At 46.0% G+C, this 21008-nt stretch overlaps 2 long non-coding RNA genes across 3 annotated transcripts in view; one reads left to right on the forward strand and one right to left on the reverse strand.

The window, feature by feature from the left end:
* Positions 1–1359: 1359 nt before the first annotated feature.
* LOC138551646 (uncharacterized) overlaps positions 1360–21008 on the forward strand; it is a 49310-nt gene continuing 29661 nt past the window's right edge. Inside the window, exons 1-2 of the long non-coding RNA XR_011295365.1 lie at positions 1360–1557; positions 2386–2452. This is a non-coding gene — a long non-coding RNA (uncharacterized lncRNA). The remainder of the gene's footprint in view (positions 1558–2385; positions 2453–21008) is intronic.
* Positions 16048–19675, reverse strand: LOC138551657 (uncharacterized). 2 transcript variants are annotated; one of them, XR_011295382.1, is made up of 3 exons: positions 17033–19675; positions 16818–16909; positions 16048–16651 (listed from the first exon to the last, which is right to left on the reverse strand). It is a non-coding gene; the product is annotated as an uncharacterized lncRNA (long non-coding RNA). The 2 variants fall into 2 exon arrangements; XR_011295376.1 differs by having other exon boundaries at positions 16818–19675.

Raw genomic sequence — 21008 nt, forward strand, 5'->3', positions numbered from 1 at the left:
AGTCTGATATGCAGATGATGTGTTATGGTGGAGCGCTCTGCCAATAGTCTTCACTGGTGATTCACTGAAAGTCTGTCTCAGCAAGAGTGCAGGGCAGAGTCACATAGCTGTCAGGTCAGTGGATTGATCTGAGCAGATCACTCACAGTAATCACTTACCCGCCCGCCGCGCAGACAAATTAATGTGTTGCATGCTTTGTCCTAGGCCTGGTCTCAAGCAGCCCGCCTTAGAGTCACATTAATTACCTGCCACTTCAAAAAGCAGTAGGATCTGTCACCCAAATCTGTAGGCGGTAGGACTGCTTAAAAAGCAGTAGCCTACTCCCTAAATCAGTAGAGTTGGCAAGGATTATTTAGGCGGGAGACTCCCGACTTTTAAGTAAAAAATGTATCTATTTTTCACGTTCTCCCGCCTGTAATCATTCTAGCCCTAATGTATTCCTATGGGGAAAGTAACATCTCCCGATTTTCCTGACGAAATCTCCCTAACAGGTGCATCGGAATGTTGGCATGTATGCTCTGGCCTGCAGGCTGATGCTGTGTGACCACGGCCCCGCTACCCTGGCCTGCAGGCTGATGCTGTGTGACCACGGTATTGCGGGCACCGCTGATCTGGGTACCTGCAGATCGGCATGTGCGACCTGGGAGCCCCAGGCCACCGTCATGCTGTGTGATCACAGACCAGTTACTAGTTCGCGACCCCTGACAGCTGCTGTCCAGCCGTGTGATAACAGCAATGAGGGTGATCCCTGCAACTGTCCGTGCCATGTGACCACAGCACTATTGGTGTCTGCCGGTTACCCCCATTACTGATCTGGCTGGCTTGTGTGGCCCACAATAGTACTTATCAATATTTGGAGAAATAGGTCAAGTTGAGTCGCACGTGATCTTGTTTGAGAAGCTGATTAACCATTAAGCATACTCTTTTGCACCGTATGCATTGTGCACTGTATTTTGAATCAATTATTTGTGCCGAATGTATTGGTACATTTTGTGTTTCATATGTTTGACTGAATGGTAAATCATAGGTTTTTAACTATAACCGCCATAAATATTCATGACTACTGCACTGCACGCCGGGTTCTGCTAGATTCACTTATACCATACGGTATTATCTTTCAAACATGTATTTTTCTTTTAGGCACTGGGATGTGGTAATAAAAAGGTGGAATCCGATTTGCTGCACAGCTCTTTCGTGGACTGGGTGGGTGACACACCCATTGCGCATGCGCGGGGAACCGCAATAACAGCGCATGCGCGGGAGGGTCGCGGCGCATGCGCACGGGTGCCGTGTCCATGCGCGGGGGAGCAGTATCTCCTCCTCTGCGCCTGCGCAGTTCATTGGGTGCCATTTCTGCTCATCCTCTTTACCGGGGTTCGTATCTGGAATCTGACGGCTGAGGCGCCCCCTCCCTCCCTCCCTCTCTCCTGCTCAGAGTTACAACAAGGAAGGGATCTGTGAGCTGCAGGAAAATCACAGCTCAGCGAGGAGGGTGCCTGCGGCCTCTGATCCGGCGAGTGATGGGCTGTGCTGGAGGGTGCAGCTGTGTGAGAGCAGGTGAGAGGTCACAATGGGAGATGATGAGGGAAGAACAGCCCCCATCTCATGGTCACAACTTCCTGGCCCTGCAGGAATGATACCCCCAATCACCCCCTCCCCCCGCATCACCCCCTCCCCCCCCATCAACCCCTCCCCCCATCAACCCCTCCCCCAAAGCCCGACCCCCCCCGCATCACCCCTCCCCTGCATCACCTAACGCCACTGCCCCCACTGCCCCCATCACCCCCTCCATCAACTCCCCCACATCAACGCCATGCCCCCACATTAACCCCATGCCCCCACATTAACCCCATGCCCCCACATTAACCCCATGCCCCCACACCCCCCCCCCCCGCATCCCCCCATACCCCCAAATCCCACAAGATGCCAGGCAGTGTCCATCATGCAAAGGTGATCTGCAGGCTTGGAAATATGGGAAATAGGGAGGGGCAGCCCTTCATAAATAACCCACTTTAGGGTTTAAAGCAGTGCTTTAAGTGGAAAAAAAAGAAGTCCACCTACTCACCGCCCTAGGCTTTAATTAGGCCGGCGCTCAGCACCAGTAAGGTCCACATGGCGAAATTAAGGTTGGATAAGCGGGATATAAAAGCAGCTCGTGGGTATCCACTGTACAGCCTGCCATTGTGCTTTTAATATTTTATATCTGCATTTAACCTAGTTGGGTGCGCACAATTTGTTCTCCTTTCAGGCACTGCGTTATAAACCGGGCCGCAGCGCGTGACTTGCCACCACTCACATTCACACATGCTACATTGGTGATTTTACTTGTTTATTTTATTTTTATTTTTTAACTTTGCTTCTCATTTTAGTAATCATTTTCCTTAGATGCCAACAATTGGCACAGGGTGCCTGGCCAGCCATGTACACCGAGGCTTGGGCTCTGATTGTACAGGTAAGTCTTTCTTTTCTTTCCTGCACACAGACACCCGGGGCAGTCTGTCCTCGCTGCTGATAGGCAGTGACACTGGATTGGCTCCTGTAATATGATGCAAAGCGAGTATGGGTACTTAATTACTAAGTGCTACTCGAGGATTGCTTGACCTATCACATTCAGCTACAGTGTTGCCCGATACTTTTAGGACTTTGGTGTCTTCGACTGATGCTAATGCTGATGGTGAATTTTCTCTGCTCACTGCGTTCTTATTGAACTCAGTCATTAGTAGCCCACGCTCAGTCATTAGTAGCCCACGCTCAGTCATTAGTAGCCCATGCTCTGTCTGTCTATGAGCTTTTAGTAGATAACTAGGCTGATGGCGTTCTTCTTATGGAGACATGGCTGACGGAATCCACCACTCCGGCCCTGTCCCATCCTCTCCCTGAGGGCTACAGTATTACTCATCGGGACAGGATTTCTCCCCATCCGGGTGGGGGTATAGCCGACATTTTCTGAACACCTCTCTTATTTGCTCCGAATCCGCTTGACCACAACCTGACTGAGCATGGAAGCCCTTTCAGTGCGCTTAACATTGTCAGCTTCACTCTCGTGGCTTTTTCTTATTGTGGACCATCAACCGGGCTCTTACCGTTTCTTAATCCTTTTTTTAGATATGTGGTGCTGGGGAATTTTAATATGAGATAAAATTGTTGAGTCAGAAACCACACCAAGTGTGTCTGATTATTAAGTTTATTGTATACATGCAAGATAGCAGTATGAGACCCCCCAACTAGCACAGCAGCTACATCCAGCTGCTGAATCTCAAGCAACAACAACCTCGTAGAGGTTCCACAATCCGGAATCTAATGGCATCGCACTCTCATACCCAAGGCAAGGTTGCAGCGGCAGTACTAGACATAGACACAGCAATAATACACATATTATTACAGCTACAGCTACATAACACCCCCTCTCTTATCTCAAACAAAAGATATCAACATTTAATTACTCTAACAAACGAAAATAATAAAAAAAATTTCTAAAACATCAGATCCATAAAGATTCGATTAACGAGCCGAATGTATGAGGATACATCAAAACACAAAATTCAAGGTCCTCCTTCACTTCCTTACTTTAGCCACTCTAGACAAGTTACATATTTGACCATTTATTAACCTCACAGCTCCATTGAGCACTTGGGCAACCCTGACAGGATCAGAATACAGAGGATCACCCTTCTTGGGAACAACAACTCTCCTTATTCTGATCAAATCGCCCACTTCAACAACCGTCGTCTTCCTGGGAAACCTCTCATTGGTTTTCTTAACCCATTTTTCTTTTCGCGCTTCCATCCTCATCCTCACCTCATCCACTACTTTATCAGTCTCTCTCACTCTACCCAACCACGCAGGTGATAACTTGTTACCCTTAGGTCCTCTCATAAGCTCAAAAGGACTGGCTCCCGTTTCGACACCCGGAGCCATTCGCAAAGCATACAGACGTTCTTTTACTGCAACTTTTCTATCCAAACCACATGCACTCGCCCCTCTGATTGCCTCCTTTATACACCGATTTACTCTCTCAATCATGCCATTCCCTTGAGGATAGTATAGTGCAGTTCTCTTGTGCTTTATTCTGCACTTGTGCAGATATTCCTGGAACAAATCCCCAGTAAATTGCAGGCCATTATCCATAAGCACACTCCTAGGCAACGCTTCTCTCTCAAAAATATCTTCCAGGAATCCCACAACACTTTGGCCTGTCACATCTCTCATCACCTTGAACTCTGTCCACCTCGTAAACATGTCTATCAAAGCTATCACAAACCTTCCCCGTCCTTTACCCATATCCACAGGGCCCAGAACATCTATGGCGAGATCTTGCCAGGCACCTTTTGGTGCTCCCACTTTTCTTACCGGCTGCACAGCAGCTAAGAGATTTTTTCCAGATTTGATACAGTCACTACACTCTTCAACCACGCGATCAAGCCCAGGCCACCAATAATCGGCTTTTATAATTTCCTTGGCCTTGTAAATACCTATCGACCTTGATGTGCAATTTTAATCAACCTCCCCCTCAAACATTCAGGCACAACCAACTTGTCCCATTGGTACACTAACCCAACCTAACCTTACCTCCCACAGTGATCTCTCCTCGCCTGACAACAACCTCTTCTCCGGCCATCCCTCTCTGACAAAGCTAACTATGCGTTTCCATTTTTCATCAGACTCCAGCGCTTTAGCCCATTCCTCTTTCTGTATTGCCCCTTCTGCGGTAGCAAAAACCATATTCCCCACATCCACTTATTTAGTCTTATCGTCTCCATTGGCTTCATCCACTCTCAGGGCCTCATCACGACTTTGGCGGTAACCCTTAAATCGGGCGGTAGCGCTATTACCGCCGGATTTAAGGGTCCGCCAAAGCAGGACTTCGGCGGATTTCTCCCCAGCTCTGAGCTGGGGGGAAATCTGCCGAAAATTCGCGCCATTACCGCCGGCGGGAAATCCGCCAGCGGTATTAGCGCGAAATTTCCCCATTGAGCCCAATGGGGAATGGGGCATTCCCGAATGGGCTCAATGGGGAATGGGGATTGACATTACCGCCAAACTCGTAATCCGGCGCTATTAGCGCCAGGGAGTTCGGCGGTAGGGCTAATACCGCCCGCGCTAATAGCGTTACCGTTACCGGCCAAGTCGTGATGAGGCCCTCAGTCTGGATGCAAAATCTGCCTGCACATTGTCTTTGCCGGGTACCACCTCAATGTTGAATTTGTGACATTGTAGCCTAGTTACCCAGCAGGCAACCCTCCTTGAGACTTTGTCAAGCCCTGTACTTTCGAATATAGCCTTTAAAGGTTTGTTATCCGTCCTCAGGGTGAATTCTTGACCCCATACAACATTATTTAGCTTCTCATTGCCCCAGTGACAGGCCAGGGCCTCCTCCTCCAACACAGAATAGTTCAATTCAGCACCGTTTAACATGCGAGAGGCATGCATCACAACCATCTCAGTGCCATCGCTTCCACCTGGGACATCACAGCCCCTATGCCCCCTTCGCTGGCATCTACAGAGAAAAGTCTTCTTGCTGGTGTCATAAATAGCTAACTGCTTTGCCATGTCAATTTTTAGTTTAATCTCTTCAAACTCTCTCTGACATTCTCTATCCCACTCAAATTCCACTCCCTTCCTCAACAATGCCCTCAATCTGGTCACGCCTTCAGCATAATTCTCCACAAAGCGATGATAAAATTCCATCGTCCCTAGAAACGATCTCAATTCTGCCTTATTTCTCGGAGGTTGCATCCTTTTAATACCATCTATTAAATCTCTTTTTGGCCTCAGGCCATCCTCAGATATTTCATGACCCAAGTACTCTACAACACGGGTAGAAAAAACGCACTTCTCCCCTCGTAGCGTTATACCACGATCCTTAAAGATCTTCAACACAACCTCCACCTTTTTTTCCAACTCCTCCCACATATGAGTATGTCACCTTGAAAACACCAAACATCACCAACGTTCTTAGCAGCTTATCCATTACTTTTTGGAAAACCGATGAGGCTGATATCAACCCAAAGGGCATGCGGCGAAACTGATAAATTCCTTCATATGTGATGAAAGCTGTGAGTTTGCGAGACTCAACATCCAAATTAATTTGGTGATATGCGCTTGCCATATCTAACTTGGCAAAATACTTTGCATTCCCAATCTGACTTAATAGTTCACCCATATTTGGAAGTGGATGGCAATCAGCTATCACACACCTATTTAGTTCCCTCAGGTCTACGCAAACTGTTAAATCACCACTTGACTTTTTAACCACCACTACTGGAGAAATCCACTCTACAGCCTTAGCTGGTTCGATAATGCCTGCCCTTTCTAGTTTCTTCAACTCTTCCTTTACCGCATTGCGCATAGCCCTTGGCAATGGTCTGAGTTTGGCACACACAGGCATGCTCCCATCCTTCAATACAATTTTGTTCACCATGCCTCTATTAAAGATTTCCGGATATCTCAGAATTAAATTATGTTCACCACCCCTCATTCTGTTGGTTCCTGTTGGGATACAGTCTGATGCCTAATCCCTTCTGGTCCCTCCACCCAAGCAGGGTCTTTCCTTTCTTTGTAACATAAATCTTACCATCCCTTTAAATCTGAACTGAGCAGTACAACATCCCAACAACTCTATTTTGCCCCCATTATAGCCTCCAGGATTCTTATCTGACGGGCCTAAATCCTCCATTCAACCACCCACAACATTTTCATAGATAGCGTGTGACCTCAATGTAATTTTTGAACACAAATCTGCCAGCATTCTAACTTGTCGATCGTTGACCTCAACCCAAGCAGACGGGTGTTCACACTCGTCAACCTTGGTACACTGCACCATGTTTACTGTAACAATCTCATTCTCTGACTCCTCGCCTTCATCTGACAACCCTACTTCGCATTCCTCAACAAACATGGTCCCTTTTCCCCCACCAATGCGGTAGTTCTTGCAACAATTTTCGAAATGCCCCCACTTTTTACATATACTGCAATTGGCTCACCTCTCAGGGCATATGAGAGAGGTTGATAGATGCAGTGCACTTCCACACCTGAAGCACAGTCGGTCATCCCTCTTTGGTCCTCTCTGCACACCATCTTTCTGAGCCATTTTACTTTATACCTGGCCTCCTCCACCCTTACCTTGAGCAACATCATTACGCTTCACAGATTTACTTTTCTGTTTCTTTTTTTCCCTCACACCATCTTTCTTTTTGTCACCCACTCTCAGCACCTAGGCTGCTTGGGAGGGTTTAGTTTCTTTATTGGGAAGTTTCGCCACACATTGCATTGTATGTTCTACTCTCTTAGCAATATCTATGACTTCCTCCATACTGGGGTCATCTTTCAACCACACCTCTTCATGGATCTTGTCATTGGAGCAGTGCAACATAAATTGGTCCCTTATATGCTCATCCAACCCGCCACCAAATTTCCAATTTAAAGACGGGTGTCTCAGCGTAATGTACTCTTCCACGGTCTCCCCTTCATGTTGGAAGAGCTGTATCAAAATCATTCCCTCCACCATCTACATCTAGTTCTGCAGTGTCTGGCAGCGTCTCATAGATCCTCTGTCCTTCGTAGCCTAGAAAATGCATAAACTTTGATAGTTTTCAGTCTGTGGATATTCCATTGCCACATGTCGCTTTCACATAGTGCAAGAAGCCTCTCTTCCAGGGGCCCCACTTAATCCTGGGTGGGCCTGGGGTAGGCATAAACATTTGCAGACCCGGAACCCCGGATAAAGCCATAGCCAATGCAATGTACAGAGGAGACTTTACACAAATGAAAGTGCCAAATTGCAGTACAGAACAGATGTAGTACTAAAAAACAAAACAAAAAAAAACAGCACATCTCTTTTTGGCACTTTAGCGGCGTAAGGAAATCACCCAGTTCCTTTTCACCTGTGTAGGGGTTTCGAGCCGTTCACTGTAATCACAACAGAAACCTCTCCTGAGAAGCTTACGTGATCACCACTCATTGGATGCGATGCGCAGAGGCAATCCAATGCTTTCCTTGCGAAAAACACCAATCAAAAAAGGCCCTGGGCAGGGAGCGCGGAAAGAAACACATTTCCGTGGCATTTCCTGAAATGATGTGTAAACCTAACGCCCGCCTGCAGCAAGCAGTGACCAGCGGCTAGCAGTTCACAGCGTCACGTCGCGTATCACGTGACCCGGGGTTTGGAGCCCCTCCAATGGGGCTGCGAGGGTGCTCAAAACTCACCGGAGTCCCCTGAAATCTTCTGCATTAACCTCGGGGGGGTGGGGGGGTAGCGAGGTAGCAACACACTCTCGCTGGACGGGGAAATTAAACCAACGATCAGTGGACCAGATCAGCAAGCAGTGGAGATGCTGTGCCGCAGAACGTAGGGCAGCGAGCAGGCGGTCATCCCCTTTTTCATCCGACAACTCACATTCAGCTGGGCAAACTTCCACCTCGCCAAGGCGAAAGTCGATGAGGCGCATCGTCTGGTAGCCACATCAGCAGAGCCCCTCCTTCCCAGACGTTGGGGTCGGGGGTCTCAGGTGAGTGCTCTTCAGCTCCAGCAACCAGCTCCAGCACGCAGCTTCCTTGTCAGAAAGACCAACTCATCACCAATGTTGAGTCAGAAACCACACCAAGTGTGTCTGATTATTAGTTTATTGTATACATTATACATTGAAGATAGCAGTAGGAGACCCCCAACCAGCACAGCAGCTACATCCAACTGCTGATTCTCAAGCAACAACAACCTCGTTATGACGGCACACTCTCATGGGGTGTGTTATGTAGCTGTAGCTGCAATAATATGTGTATATGTCTAGTACTGCTGCTGCAACCTTCCATTGGGTATAAGAGTGTGATGTCATAAGATTCCGGATCTTATGACATCACACTCTCATACCCAATGGAAGGTTGCAGCAGCAGTACTAGACATAAACACAGGAATAATACACATATTATTACAGCTACAGCTACATAACAAAAATATTCCGCAGGTGCCAGCATTGGCACAATTGTTTGAGGCCGTGCTGGATTTTGGTTTATTTCAATCGGTGCAAGAACCTACTCATATTCAGGGGGGCATATTTGATCTTATTTTCCCTCCGGAAGTCAACATTTTGTTTGCCTCAGGGAAACAGGTGCTTTGGTCAGACCATAAACTTATACCTTTAAAGGTATTATGGCGGGTAGCTTCTGCTAAAGCTGCATCCACTACATTTTGGAGACACAATTGGCGTAACGTGGTTCACAATTAACTGCTGTCCCTGATTCTGGATAGATGTAGGGGCACTGCTGAAATTAGTTTATCCTCCCTTTCACAGATTTTAAGTGATTTTTCTAATCATATATATGATATTTTATTTATATTGCGCCCATACACAAGTGTTTTAGGGCACAACAAGGCAAGGGAGAGGTACAAGGGAGGACAAAACAACAATCTTACTAGGCCTAGTGTCCTTGAGAACGTCCAAGTGCAGGGGAGAGGGAAGGGGGAAAGTACAAGGGGCAGGGGAAGAGTGGAAAGTGCTGAACATGTGATCAAAAACAACAGGTAGTGCAGCCAGCAGGTGGCAAATGCAGGAATTAAGCACAGATAACAGGTGTCTGATAATTGCAGGTAAGGGGACTGTAGGGTTGCAGCTACAGACCCAAGTGCAAGGGTTGACAGGGAACAGTGCGGGTGTACAGCTGGGTGGGCAGGGATCTGGGTCCAAATTCAGAGGGTAGCCAGGTGCCCAGTGAAAAAACAGACCGAGATCAGGGGAGAGGAAGAGAGAAGGCAGAAGCAAAGAGGAAGGTCTTGAGGTGCTTCCAGAGCCAAAGATGGTTCTCCTCAAGTTTCAAAGAGGCAGGGGGGCTGTTCTAGAGGGAGGCTCCAGCTGAAGAAAGAGATCTACCACCAACTTGTTGCTTGGAGGAGCGATTACCCCTGACGGAGTTGGAGGTGGAGGAGCAAAGAGCTCGAGTAGGAAGGTATTTCCAAAGGTAGAGTTTAAGGTTGTGCGGACCCAATCCCCAGAAGGCCCTGTGGACAATGCAGAGGGTCTTGAACCTAAACCTTGCAGCCACTGGGAGCCAATGAATAGATTTCAGGGCTGGAGAGATACCATCCATGGGCTTGAGGCGAAGGACAAGTCTTGCAGTCCTGTTCTAGATCAGTTGCAGAGGGTGGAGAGTAGTGGTGGGCAGATTTAGAAAGAGGCTGTTGCAGTAGTCCATCCTGGAGAGAACCAGAGCTGTAGAAACAGTGAGATTCTGGGGGAAGGAGAGAAAAGGAAGACTACCCCTGAGAAGGTGTAGTTGGTAGTTAGATTTCTTAGAGACCTCAGAGGTCTGTGGAGAAGAGGAAAGCGTGGAATCGAAGATGACCCTGGGTTCTTAGCCTTACAAGTGGGAGCAGGGAGAGGACCAAGGGAGGCCAGCCAGAGAGTGACAGGAAATGAAGGTGCAGGAGTGCCGATGAGCAGGATCTCTGTTTTACTGGCATTAAGGCTGAGATCGTTGGCGGCACACCATTCCTGGATTTCAGACAGACAGAGGTGGCAGAGGGGAGCCTGAAAACGAGCTGAGTGTCATCCACATAGCACTGAAAGTTTGAGCAGAGAGCAGCAATGCGGTGTGCGAGCAGTGCCAGGTAGTGGTTGAAAATCCAAGAATAGAGGTTAGATGCCTGGGCAACACCACAAGTGGAGAGTGAGATAGAGGAAAGGAAGGGCCCAAGTTGGACCTAGGATGTTCGGTTGGAGAGGAAAGAGGTCATCCAATCCAGGACTTGATCACTGATACCGAGGTTATCACAGAGGCGGTTGAGCAGGATGGCATGGTTGACCATGTCAAAGGCAGAAGAGAGATCTAGTAGGATGAGGACAGAGGGGAGATTAGACTCAAGGTTGGAGAGCAAGTCTTCACAAATGTTCAAGAGAGCAGTTTCCATGCTTCTGGCTGCTCTGAAGCCAGACTGATGGTCATGGAGATAGCCAAAAGATTCAGTGTGAAGGTTAAGCTGGGAGATGGCCAGCTCTTCCAGGAGATTGCCCAGGAAAGGAGTGATAGAGATCAGGCGATAGTTAACCGGGCAGGAGCGGTCGGCTGTGGGTGTCTTGAGAAGAGGGTGCACAAGAGAGTGCTTCAGAGGGGAGGGGAAGCCTCCACTGGCGAAGGAGTGATTGCAGAAGTTGGCCAGGGCCGGAGCGAGGGTGTCAATATGGTCCTTGATGGTTCCAGACGAACAGGGAGAACCTGTTTTGATGAGACTTTCATAGATTGTACTTGTTTGGGAAGAACAGAGGAAAGGAAGAGAAAGAGGGAGGATAGGTAGCTGAAGAGGGGCCAGAGGTGGCAGAGGGAGAAGCAGGACTAGGAGAAGAGGGGGAGAGGACGAGAGGGTGGACAGGATGTCCTGGGTTTTAGAGATGAAATGAGAAGCCAGGCCTGTGCAGAAGGCCTGGGAAGGGACAAGAGAAGTAGAGGCTGCAGTAGGATTGGCCAGCTCCTTGCAGATTTGAAAGAGTTTGGCCGAGTTGTTTGCCGCAGAGACACAGGCTTGGATGTGCACTCTTAGGAATTTGGGGATTCTTTTGTAATCCTCTCTATCAATGACTCTGCAGGTGAGTACAGTTTGCAAAATAGGACATTTTCTCCTCCGAGTACTTAGGAAAGTACTCCCTATTTCTCCCTAATCATTTGCGGCTGTTGGTAGTGTCATCATTATCATCACCAGCCACATTGACTATTGCAACGCTCTCTACCTGGCTCACCCCGCAGGCACTATACTCACTATCTATGCGACTAGCCCCTCCACTCCGCTTCAAATCATGCGAGCTACTTACTGTTAAACTCTCCCTCTCCGACTCTCAAACACTCACTATCCATCTTATCTATAGGCCGCCAGGCACCCTCGGCACCTTTTGAGGGGGATTTAGCAATAATCCTCTCTGACAACTTGAAATCTAACTTACAGATATTAGTTCTAATAGATTTTAATTTAGGATAAAATGACCCTAATGACCAACAAGCCACTGTCATTACCAACACGCTCACAGAACATGGTTTCACTCAAAGAGCTACATTGCCTACACACAATAAAGGTAGAATATTAGACTGGGTCGCTGATCTTATCTGCACCGCCACCATCACCTCCATAACCCCCCAATCCTGGACTGACCATGCCCTCCTCTCCTTTACTCTAGCAGTCAAAACCATCACCACATCTAACACCCTAGTAGCGCCACCTATCCTCACTAGAAACAAAAAGAACATTACAGCCGACAAACTCATGCCTCTCATCCTACCCACTCTCAACTCACTCCCGGATGCCATTGACCCAGCTACACTGGTAAACAAATACAACACTGCTATAACCAAAGCTTTAGACAAGATTGCCCCATTAAATAAACCAAGATCCCACCTGAATACTTGGTTCACAACCATCTCAAAACACTAAGAGCTCCAAAAATGAAAATGCGAAACCACCTGGAAACGCCTACCTAATGAGGAAAACAAAGCCCTCTTGGCCAACATAGCAGCTCACTACAAAAAAGAAATAACCAAAAACAAACAGGAAACCTCCAATAGAATCCTTGCTGCTAAGCCAAGCACTAAGGAGCTCTTTGTCATTTTAAAAGAGCTGGAAGCCCCCATAGCCCTCAGACAACTGTGTGAAAGAACTTTGGTGCTCAAACATTCAAAGCGCTCTAATGAATAAAATCACTATGCTCCAATCTAAGATTGTTAAGAAAAAAGCTAACCTACCCAATTTTGCGTCACCTGCCACCCCCCAAACCTGACACCAAACCGACTAAACACTTCAGATTCACTAAAGTGACCATACCTGAGGTTGAGAACATCATACTCTCCCTTAAACCATCCAATTGCAAGGGTGACATCTGTCAGCCCCAAATTAATAAAGACGTGGCCAGAGACCTTTCACCCTTCATAATAAAATTAATGAATGCCTCCTTTGCCTCAGGCACAATCCCAAACAACCTAAAGGAGTCTTGGGTCCTCCCACTCCTTAAAAAACAGACTCGATCCAGCCATCCCCACCAACTACAGACCTATTACGACAGTGCCGTTTCTTCTTAAAATTCTAGACCACATGGCCTACCTCCAGATCCAGGAATACCTGGAGACTAACCAACACCTGGGACCCCGCCAATCTGGATTTAGGCCCCAACACAGCACGGAAACAGCGCTGATCGATCTCAAAACACAGAGCGACGAGCTGAGGGACAAGGGGAACACTGCACTCCTACTCCTCCTCGATCTCTCGGCCGCTTTTGATTTGGTTGACCATTCAATTCTATGCAACCACTTTAACTCAGCTGCCCACTTTGCCCAGGATGCCATTACTTGGATCCAACCTTTTGAGCAACAGGACCATGAGACTCTTCTCACTGACTGCGGCAGAAGATGCCATTCCTATCACCTGTGGTGTGCCGCAGGGATCCTGTGACTCACCCACTTTGTACAATATATTCACCAAGCCCTTATTCGATAATCTGGACAAGCTGGGTGTCACATATACCAACTATGCCGATGACACTCAGATCATTATACCACTTTCTGGGGATTATGATAAGGATAAGGCCTTGGTGAATAAAATCTACCTCATCATTCAGACATAGATGGCCGCCCATGGGCTATGCCTGAATGATGACAAAACAGAGATCCTCATCCTAGGAACCACATCCAACCTTACAAAACTAGGCCCTAATTATGCATCCATCAACATAGATGGCTATATCATAAAAGTTGCTAAGGAGGTAAAAACACTACGTTACTACCTCTACTCAACCCTCACCCTGGCCAAACAGGTCAATGCCATGGCCTTGGCCACAGCACGCACCTGTGAACGAATCAGGACTGGCAAACCGTTCTTTTCCAAAGATAGTTGTATCACACTTGCCCGAGCATTAATTTGATCAAAGCTGGATTATTGTAATGCTTTATACCTGTGTGCCAGCAAACACATCATAAATAAGATCCAACTCCTACAAAATAATGCCTTGAGAACGGCCCTAGGTATTGCCAAGAGAGAACACATCTCTGCAGCAAGACCTCACACCAAATGGCTAACCATCAATGATAACATCTGGCTAAAAACTGTGTGACTTGCCCACAAATGCCTCAACAATGTGGCTCCTCGTTACCTTGTGCAAAGAATTTCCAAAAAGACTTCTCTTCGTCCTACCAGATCTGCCAACACCATTTGCCTAATCATACCCAGATTCAAATTATCTAAAGCAGGCGGGGACAGCTTCCCTTCCACCTACGTTGAGGGCAGACCAAACATTTGTCAAACTCAGATATAACACCATTAAGTGGCTCAGGGAAAATGACCACTCACTACAGAAGTGCTTATCTCATACCTATTAAATTACAGCACCTCTTTAACCCTGACGTCATCCTATGACTGTTATTATTGTATCTATTGTAAATATGTACATTTCTGATAGTCCATGACTCTGTATTGTTCCCCTGTAATCAATGTAACTGCCTGTATGTCCTGTATATTGGTAACCCTGTAACCTACCTACCTCTAAGATGAAAGCATTATTGTACCCTGCGCCCTGACACCTCCAGGTCTGTTGTGCATAATAAATAAACAAACAAACAAACATCTCCTGCAGCTGTTGCAAAATCTGGCAGCTCGGCTGGCCACAAACTCTCCCTATGGAGCACATATTACTCCAGTGCTTCAGGCTCTTCATTGGCTCAAAAGATTACATTCAAATCCTTGTGCGTGGTTCATCAGGCTTTCTACGGCCAAGGGGCTGACTATCTGCAGGTCTAATTTTGCCCATATATCCCAGGGCGAGCACTCTGTTCTGATAGTGCTAATTTGGTGGCAATCCCTAAAGTCCGGCAATGGTGAGTTGGAGGACATGCATTCTCTTTTGCTGCAGGGTCTTTGTGGAATGGCCTTCCCTCAGAGCTATTGACAACCACCTTCAACTCAATTCAGGCGTGCAATGTAATCTCTTCTATTTAATCACATGTGGTTAAGACACTACCTTGGAATACTTTGCTCCAAGATGCCCTCGGATGAACGTGTGCGCTATAAGTGTTAATATCATAGCATCCAGCATGAACCAGTGACCAGGAGCTATTGCATAGCTTTCTGCTAATCTAACTTCCACGTAAGATGGAAACATATCAAGTTTCTATTATTTATGACTCCTTATGGTTTATATCCCCCACAGATGTATCCTAATGTTTATTCATAGATTGTCCCGAATGCACAGTTACATTCATATAGCTGTGTTTGTTTGGCATCAGTTGGCATGGGAAGCCAAAGGTAGCTTCTGGTAGCTGTTGGTATCAAGCTAACCAGGCTCTTCTAGGCTACAAGCAGGAGCTAAATAGTTCCCTGGGTACAAAATTGGTACAAAATTGCTCTTGTGCCGCTGTCTTTCCACGTCTTCCCAAATTATTCCTATACAGCTTACTTTGGCTACTGTAGGAGAGGATCGTGCTGGTTGGGGACGCTTGCCTTCACTACCCATCCATTTGTCTTACTTTCTATGGGTGTCTCACTCTTTGTTTCCCACCCTCCTATTTGTATCAATTTCTATTTGCCTCTCTCCCCACCCAGCCCTCCTGCACTCGTAATCATATTCTCACCGTCTCTTTCTCTCTCTAAATCCCAACAGCAGCCATCTCTCAAGAATGTCCATCAATCACAGACTAATTTGTCTTCAGTATTGTGATGCGCAAAGTTGGCAGGCCTTGAGAGGAAGGATGGTCAGGATGCCTTGAGAGGAAGGATGGTCAGGATGCCTTGAGAGGAAGGATGGTCAGGATGCCTTGAGAGGAAGGATGGTCAGGATGATTACAAGTAATACATGAATAAACATGATCTATGGGTAAAGGAGGGGCTGAAAGGGAAAGGCCGCCAAGAACATCTCACACTCCCATTAAAACCTGCTGAGGGAAAACAGGGTCTTTTCAATTGCAACTCATTTAAGTGCAGGTTTAGTCAAAAGTATGTGGCATGCAGGTAGTATACTATTTAGCCACCATGTCATGCGCTGCTGTGTAAAATACAACTAGACACTCATTATAGTTAAGGTGGGTCAGTTTTTCTTATTGCAAACACTATTTTAATTTTTTTTGTGTATAAACATGAACGTGAGGGACTATGAACATTGTTAGCAAAGACAAGAGGAGGTTCACAAGTCACAGTGCAAGGTGTACCGTGGTTCAAGAGGTACAGATAGTTACAATGTTATTGCAACAGTGTGAATTCTTTAAACAAAAACGAAAATTCCCAAAAGGCATTAATTCATGCAGATTGGACATACATTGTAAATGCAAACAAAGCAGGGTCACAGTTGTTGGAGTGGAGTAGGGGCGCACAAATTTACACCTCACATTGAAAAACAAATACTGTTAGGTAATGTATTTGACCGACACTGGATCTTTGTATAGTTCTTTGTTTTAATATACATATGTAGCCTCCTAGTACAGGTATAATCAATATAGTTTGTCTAGGAATTTGGACCTTGGGGAGGTCTACTAGAGCCAGGCTAAATGGTGACCTTGTTATGGGTCGACGTCAGGAAGGTGAATGAAAGCCCCAGGCGGGGTGGAACACAGGGGCCACAGATGGTGCCAGGGTTCAAAGACTTTTCGGCTTGGGTAGTTAAAGAGCCTTCTTCTGGAGCCAAGGCGCAGAAAACCCCTGCAAGAAGTGGAGGAAAAGGTAAGTAAAACAATGGAGCAGTATATAAGGTATTCTAATGAATACTTGTAGCTACATGAGTAACAGAGAAGTAAATGCACAGGCTTTTTATAAAACAATTGGGTAAAATAATGTCAAGAAAATCCACTTCTGTTCTGGCACTGACCTTAATGGTGATAGTAACAGGTAGGAGGTAGATAGAGGCCATTGAGGAGAAACTGCTGCAGGTCCTTCTATCCTACCATTAGGAATGGGGCACTACAAAATAAAAGAGAAAATATATGTGCCTAGATAAGCAAAGTGAGGTTAAAAAAGGGAACTTTGTAGGCTATAGGCTGCCAAAATTGTGGAACTGTTGTAAAGGTTTGAACATTTTTATACCTTAAAATCCCATAATGGTGTGGGAGCCGGTGGTAGGCTGGTCGATGTCATCCCAGGGGTTGAGGCGCTGGGCTAAGGCAGCACTGAGGGCAAACAGCAGAGTTCTGCTGTAAAGCAAAAGTAAATGCTATTTTAAATAATGCACAATACGTGCTGGATGTGGCAGAGTTCACATTTGCGTGTCTCAAGTAGGGGCCAGCTGTCCAATACAGCAGCAGCACAAGCTCACCTGTGGACATGGAGGTGGCTTAGAATGCGGCCCGGAGTGCTGTGGGGCAGAAGAACGTCCCTGATGCACGTCCGCTACCAAAATGAAAGTAGCTGGATGTCGAGCTGTCTTGCGTGTGCGACTGCGCATGTGCAACTGCGCATGTGCCGGGGAGTAGGGGCTTTTCTTCTGGGGCATGTAGGCAACAGTCTCTGCTGCAGAGAATGCTACGGAGGCTTGAACAGAGCCCCGACCACGGATGCTGGGTGACTGCATCGATGAAGACAGGTGTACAAACCTCTAAACCTTTGACTTTTTACTGAGGGCAATATAACATTCTGAGGATTTAGTGGGAAGTTGGCCATTTTATTCTCTCCTATTCTCTCCTGTCTCTATTGCTCTCTGACCCTATCTTGATCATAGTGACCTTAAAACCTGTTTCTTCAATTCTCCCATTCTCGACATGTGTCTGTATTTGTTTCTCACTCCGTGTCTCTCTGTACCTTTCTCTCCCTCTCTCCATATGTCTAACTGTCCTGCTCACTCTAGTCGTGTCCTCCTCTGACTCGCTCTCTCTCACTGTGTGCCCGCAGCTTTCTATTGGCTGTGTATATTTAGAGTTGACTGTCATCTCTGTCCATTTCCAGTCTTTTTTCCCCCTTCTCTTCCCAGGTATCACCCTTTCCTTCTATTCCTCCAATCATACGCTATCTGTGCAAGTCCTTTTTGTAATCCTGGGTGAAGTATGTGCATTAAAAGAATGCAATATAGACCTGGCAGAAATACAAAGTAGCGCAGAGCTAACCATGGGGGAGAGAGAGGACCATCAGAACACTAGACATTTTAACACATCCAATTTGGCTCTGGAGATGGTTGCTGTACATTGTATAAGGTGTATTTTTGCAAAGAACATTTCCTTGCCTCTGTGTCAGCGTAAATGGTAATGGCTAACAAAAGTCATATAAAAAATAATTAACGTCATGATACCAAATCAGAAGCTTACAATAGCGATATGGACTACCAGAGGGTTCAAATGTGTTCAAACTAGAGACAGCAGCTCTGCTAGGCAAATTTGACATCCTTACCTTGCAGGAAACGTGGACTACTCCACAACCCATCTGGCCAAATTATGAAATATCATGGAGGCCACAGGCCACCCAGCTGTAGGTATGATGACAGCAGTAAAACTAGAATTAGGAGCCAAGTTGGAGGCATGGGCTGCGCCACATCCTGCCATTCAATTGACCAAACTATCCATAAAAAATCCCCATTTCCCATTAGTTCCACACACAGCGATCCTAAACATATATTGGAATCCGGTGGCCATCTCAGATGATGGATTTTTTCAACTCCTCGATCAAATGTTAAATTCCATTGCATTGCAATTGATTGCATATGATAATCAGAGTCAAACAACTCGTGTGGTGGGTGATCTGAACATCAGATGCATTCGAAATACTAGTTAATCACTTACACCGAGAGTAAAAAGGTGCATTAATTTGATGACTGCAAGGAATCTTACGATGCTAAATGGTACAGTGACTGGCGATATACCTCCGGCACCGACATGGAAAGGAGATTTGTCTTACACGATTTTGGATTATGTGTTAATCTCCACCAGAGAGGTTAACAGAATCCAAGCCTTTACTGTTATTCCATCCTTATCTAGCGATTATAATATACTAGAAATCATATGGTCTTGTCCTGACATCAAACCTCGAGAATACTTTGACATCCGTTTTGCACTAAATGAAGGTAGAAACAGAATAAAATGGTCTGTCCCTTAAACTAGATTCCTTCATAAATCAACTTCAAACTTTTTTTACTCATTTGTCATCATCCATAACCCGTCAGTACATGCACACCCTGAACCTGATTGCTAAAACATCCACTAAAGGTTTCAGTCCGATGTTTAAACACAAACATGCTTATGACTCGATGACTCAATCCCAGAAAGCGCAATTCTGCAGAAATGTTAGGAATCTTAAAAAACATCCTTCTGTTGACTTAAAGAAGGAAACCGTGCGACTCTGTACAGATTATGAAAATGCAATAAAACAATATAACCACTCAAAAAAACAAAATGACGGAGAAAGAATGTTGGCTGCAATAATTAGCAAATCAAGTGCCCAAATTTGGGTTCTCCTTAAGGGAGTCACTCCTAATGCTTCGTCTTCCCTGATGCTAAACACATTAAAGTGAAGACATGTGGACCAACCATTTTTCGGCTCTTTTTTTCTAAAGCAGGTCGCCAGGTCAGCTGTCCCCAAATCTGGAAAACGGAATTGACTGAGTTATTGTTTGACCCTGTAGATATTCTCTTGTTAATCAATGAACATAGGACTTTGAGAGCCCCTGGACCGGATGGCCTGACAAATGCCAATCTTAAAGCTTCCAGAAGCACCTCAAAACCTTTCTCTTTGCCTCTGCCTTTTCTCCCCCCTCTCCTCTGCTGACCACCCGCACTTGGGGACTGTTTCTCTATCCCTACAGTCTCACCACAAGCACTTGACACCTGACTTACCTTTGCACTTTGTACTTGCCATCTCGGCCGTTACTTTATTATTGTCATTATTCTATGCCATGTACTGAACTGTCCCTTTCCCCTTCACCCTGCACTTTTCCCCCTTCCCCATCCCATGCACTTGCACGATCTGAATGACACCTGGCCTAGTCAGACCGTTGTCTGTCCTCCCTTTGTTCCCCCTCCCTTGCCTTGTCGCGCCTTGAAACACTTGTGTATAGGCGCTTTACAAATGCCATATAATATCATCCTGATCAATAGGCTACCACCTTAGACATTATTTTTCGAAATAGTTTGAACACAGGTCATATTCCGCCCTCCTGGAAAGAGTCAATCACTATACCAGTACTTAAGGAAGGAAACAGAAATTACCCCATAAATTATCGTCCAGTTGCCCTATACGTCAATCTGCATTTTTTTAATAGTTAGTTAGCATGGGCTAATCCATTCATCCATGCATCATTATAAACTCTGTTTAGCACTATAGTTTGTTTTGAACTATCATTGATCAACATTTGCTGAGAGCTATGACGATATAATGTAGATACACTTGTTATTTTGTAAAGCGCACATTCTTGTTTCTAAGCGCTAATTGTGGTCCGTTTTTGTCCATTATGAATTCGACTTTTGCTGAGCATGAAAGGGAAATGTTTTCATGCAGCTGAACACAGTGTAAGAGATGTTTTGAAAACAACTTGTCTGTTGGCAGACTGTCCTCTAGCCTTCACTGCAAAAAAATAGCCTTGACTGATGTTTTCGTTCTGCAGAGTCTTTCTGTCTCATGCGAGAGAAAGAATGTTAGCACAATATGCTTGATTTTCTTAGAATATTATAGAAGAACATGTCATTGTGTTCCAGTACAGTTCATTCTCTGTTGAAATGTATGCACATAGGCAAAATGCTGTTGCCATGGACTGCTTTCTCATGTAATATAATGTACGTCAGATGCCACTATGTATAACAGTGGATTTCTGTTCTGTTCAGTAGAGAGCTAGATTAGAGTGGCAGGGGGAGGGAGCAAGGGGGCTCTCTGTAAAAGGGTGTGCTGGGAGGCTGGTATTGCTGAAGCTCTCATTGCTAGAGAGTCCTGGGGGCTTGGCCTGTTAGTGACCTCCACTGCTGCCATGCACAATAAACATGTATTTGTTTGAAATATCAATTTCTGTGTCTCTGTGATCTTATTTTGTTTCAATAGTATGTATTTTTAGACTCACATATTGGACATACCAGGACATACCAGGGAA

The sequence above is a fragment of the Ambystoma mexicanum genome, chromosome 1q, assembly GCF_040938575.1.
Source record: "Ambystoma mexicanum isolate Mex_15411 chromosome 1q, UKY_AmexF1_1, whole genome shotgun sequence".
NCBI classification, from domain to species: domain Eukaryota; kingdom Metazoa; phylum Chordata; class Amphibia; order Caudata; family Ambystomatidae; genus Ambystoma; species Ambystoma mexicanum.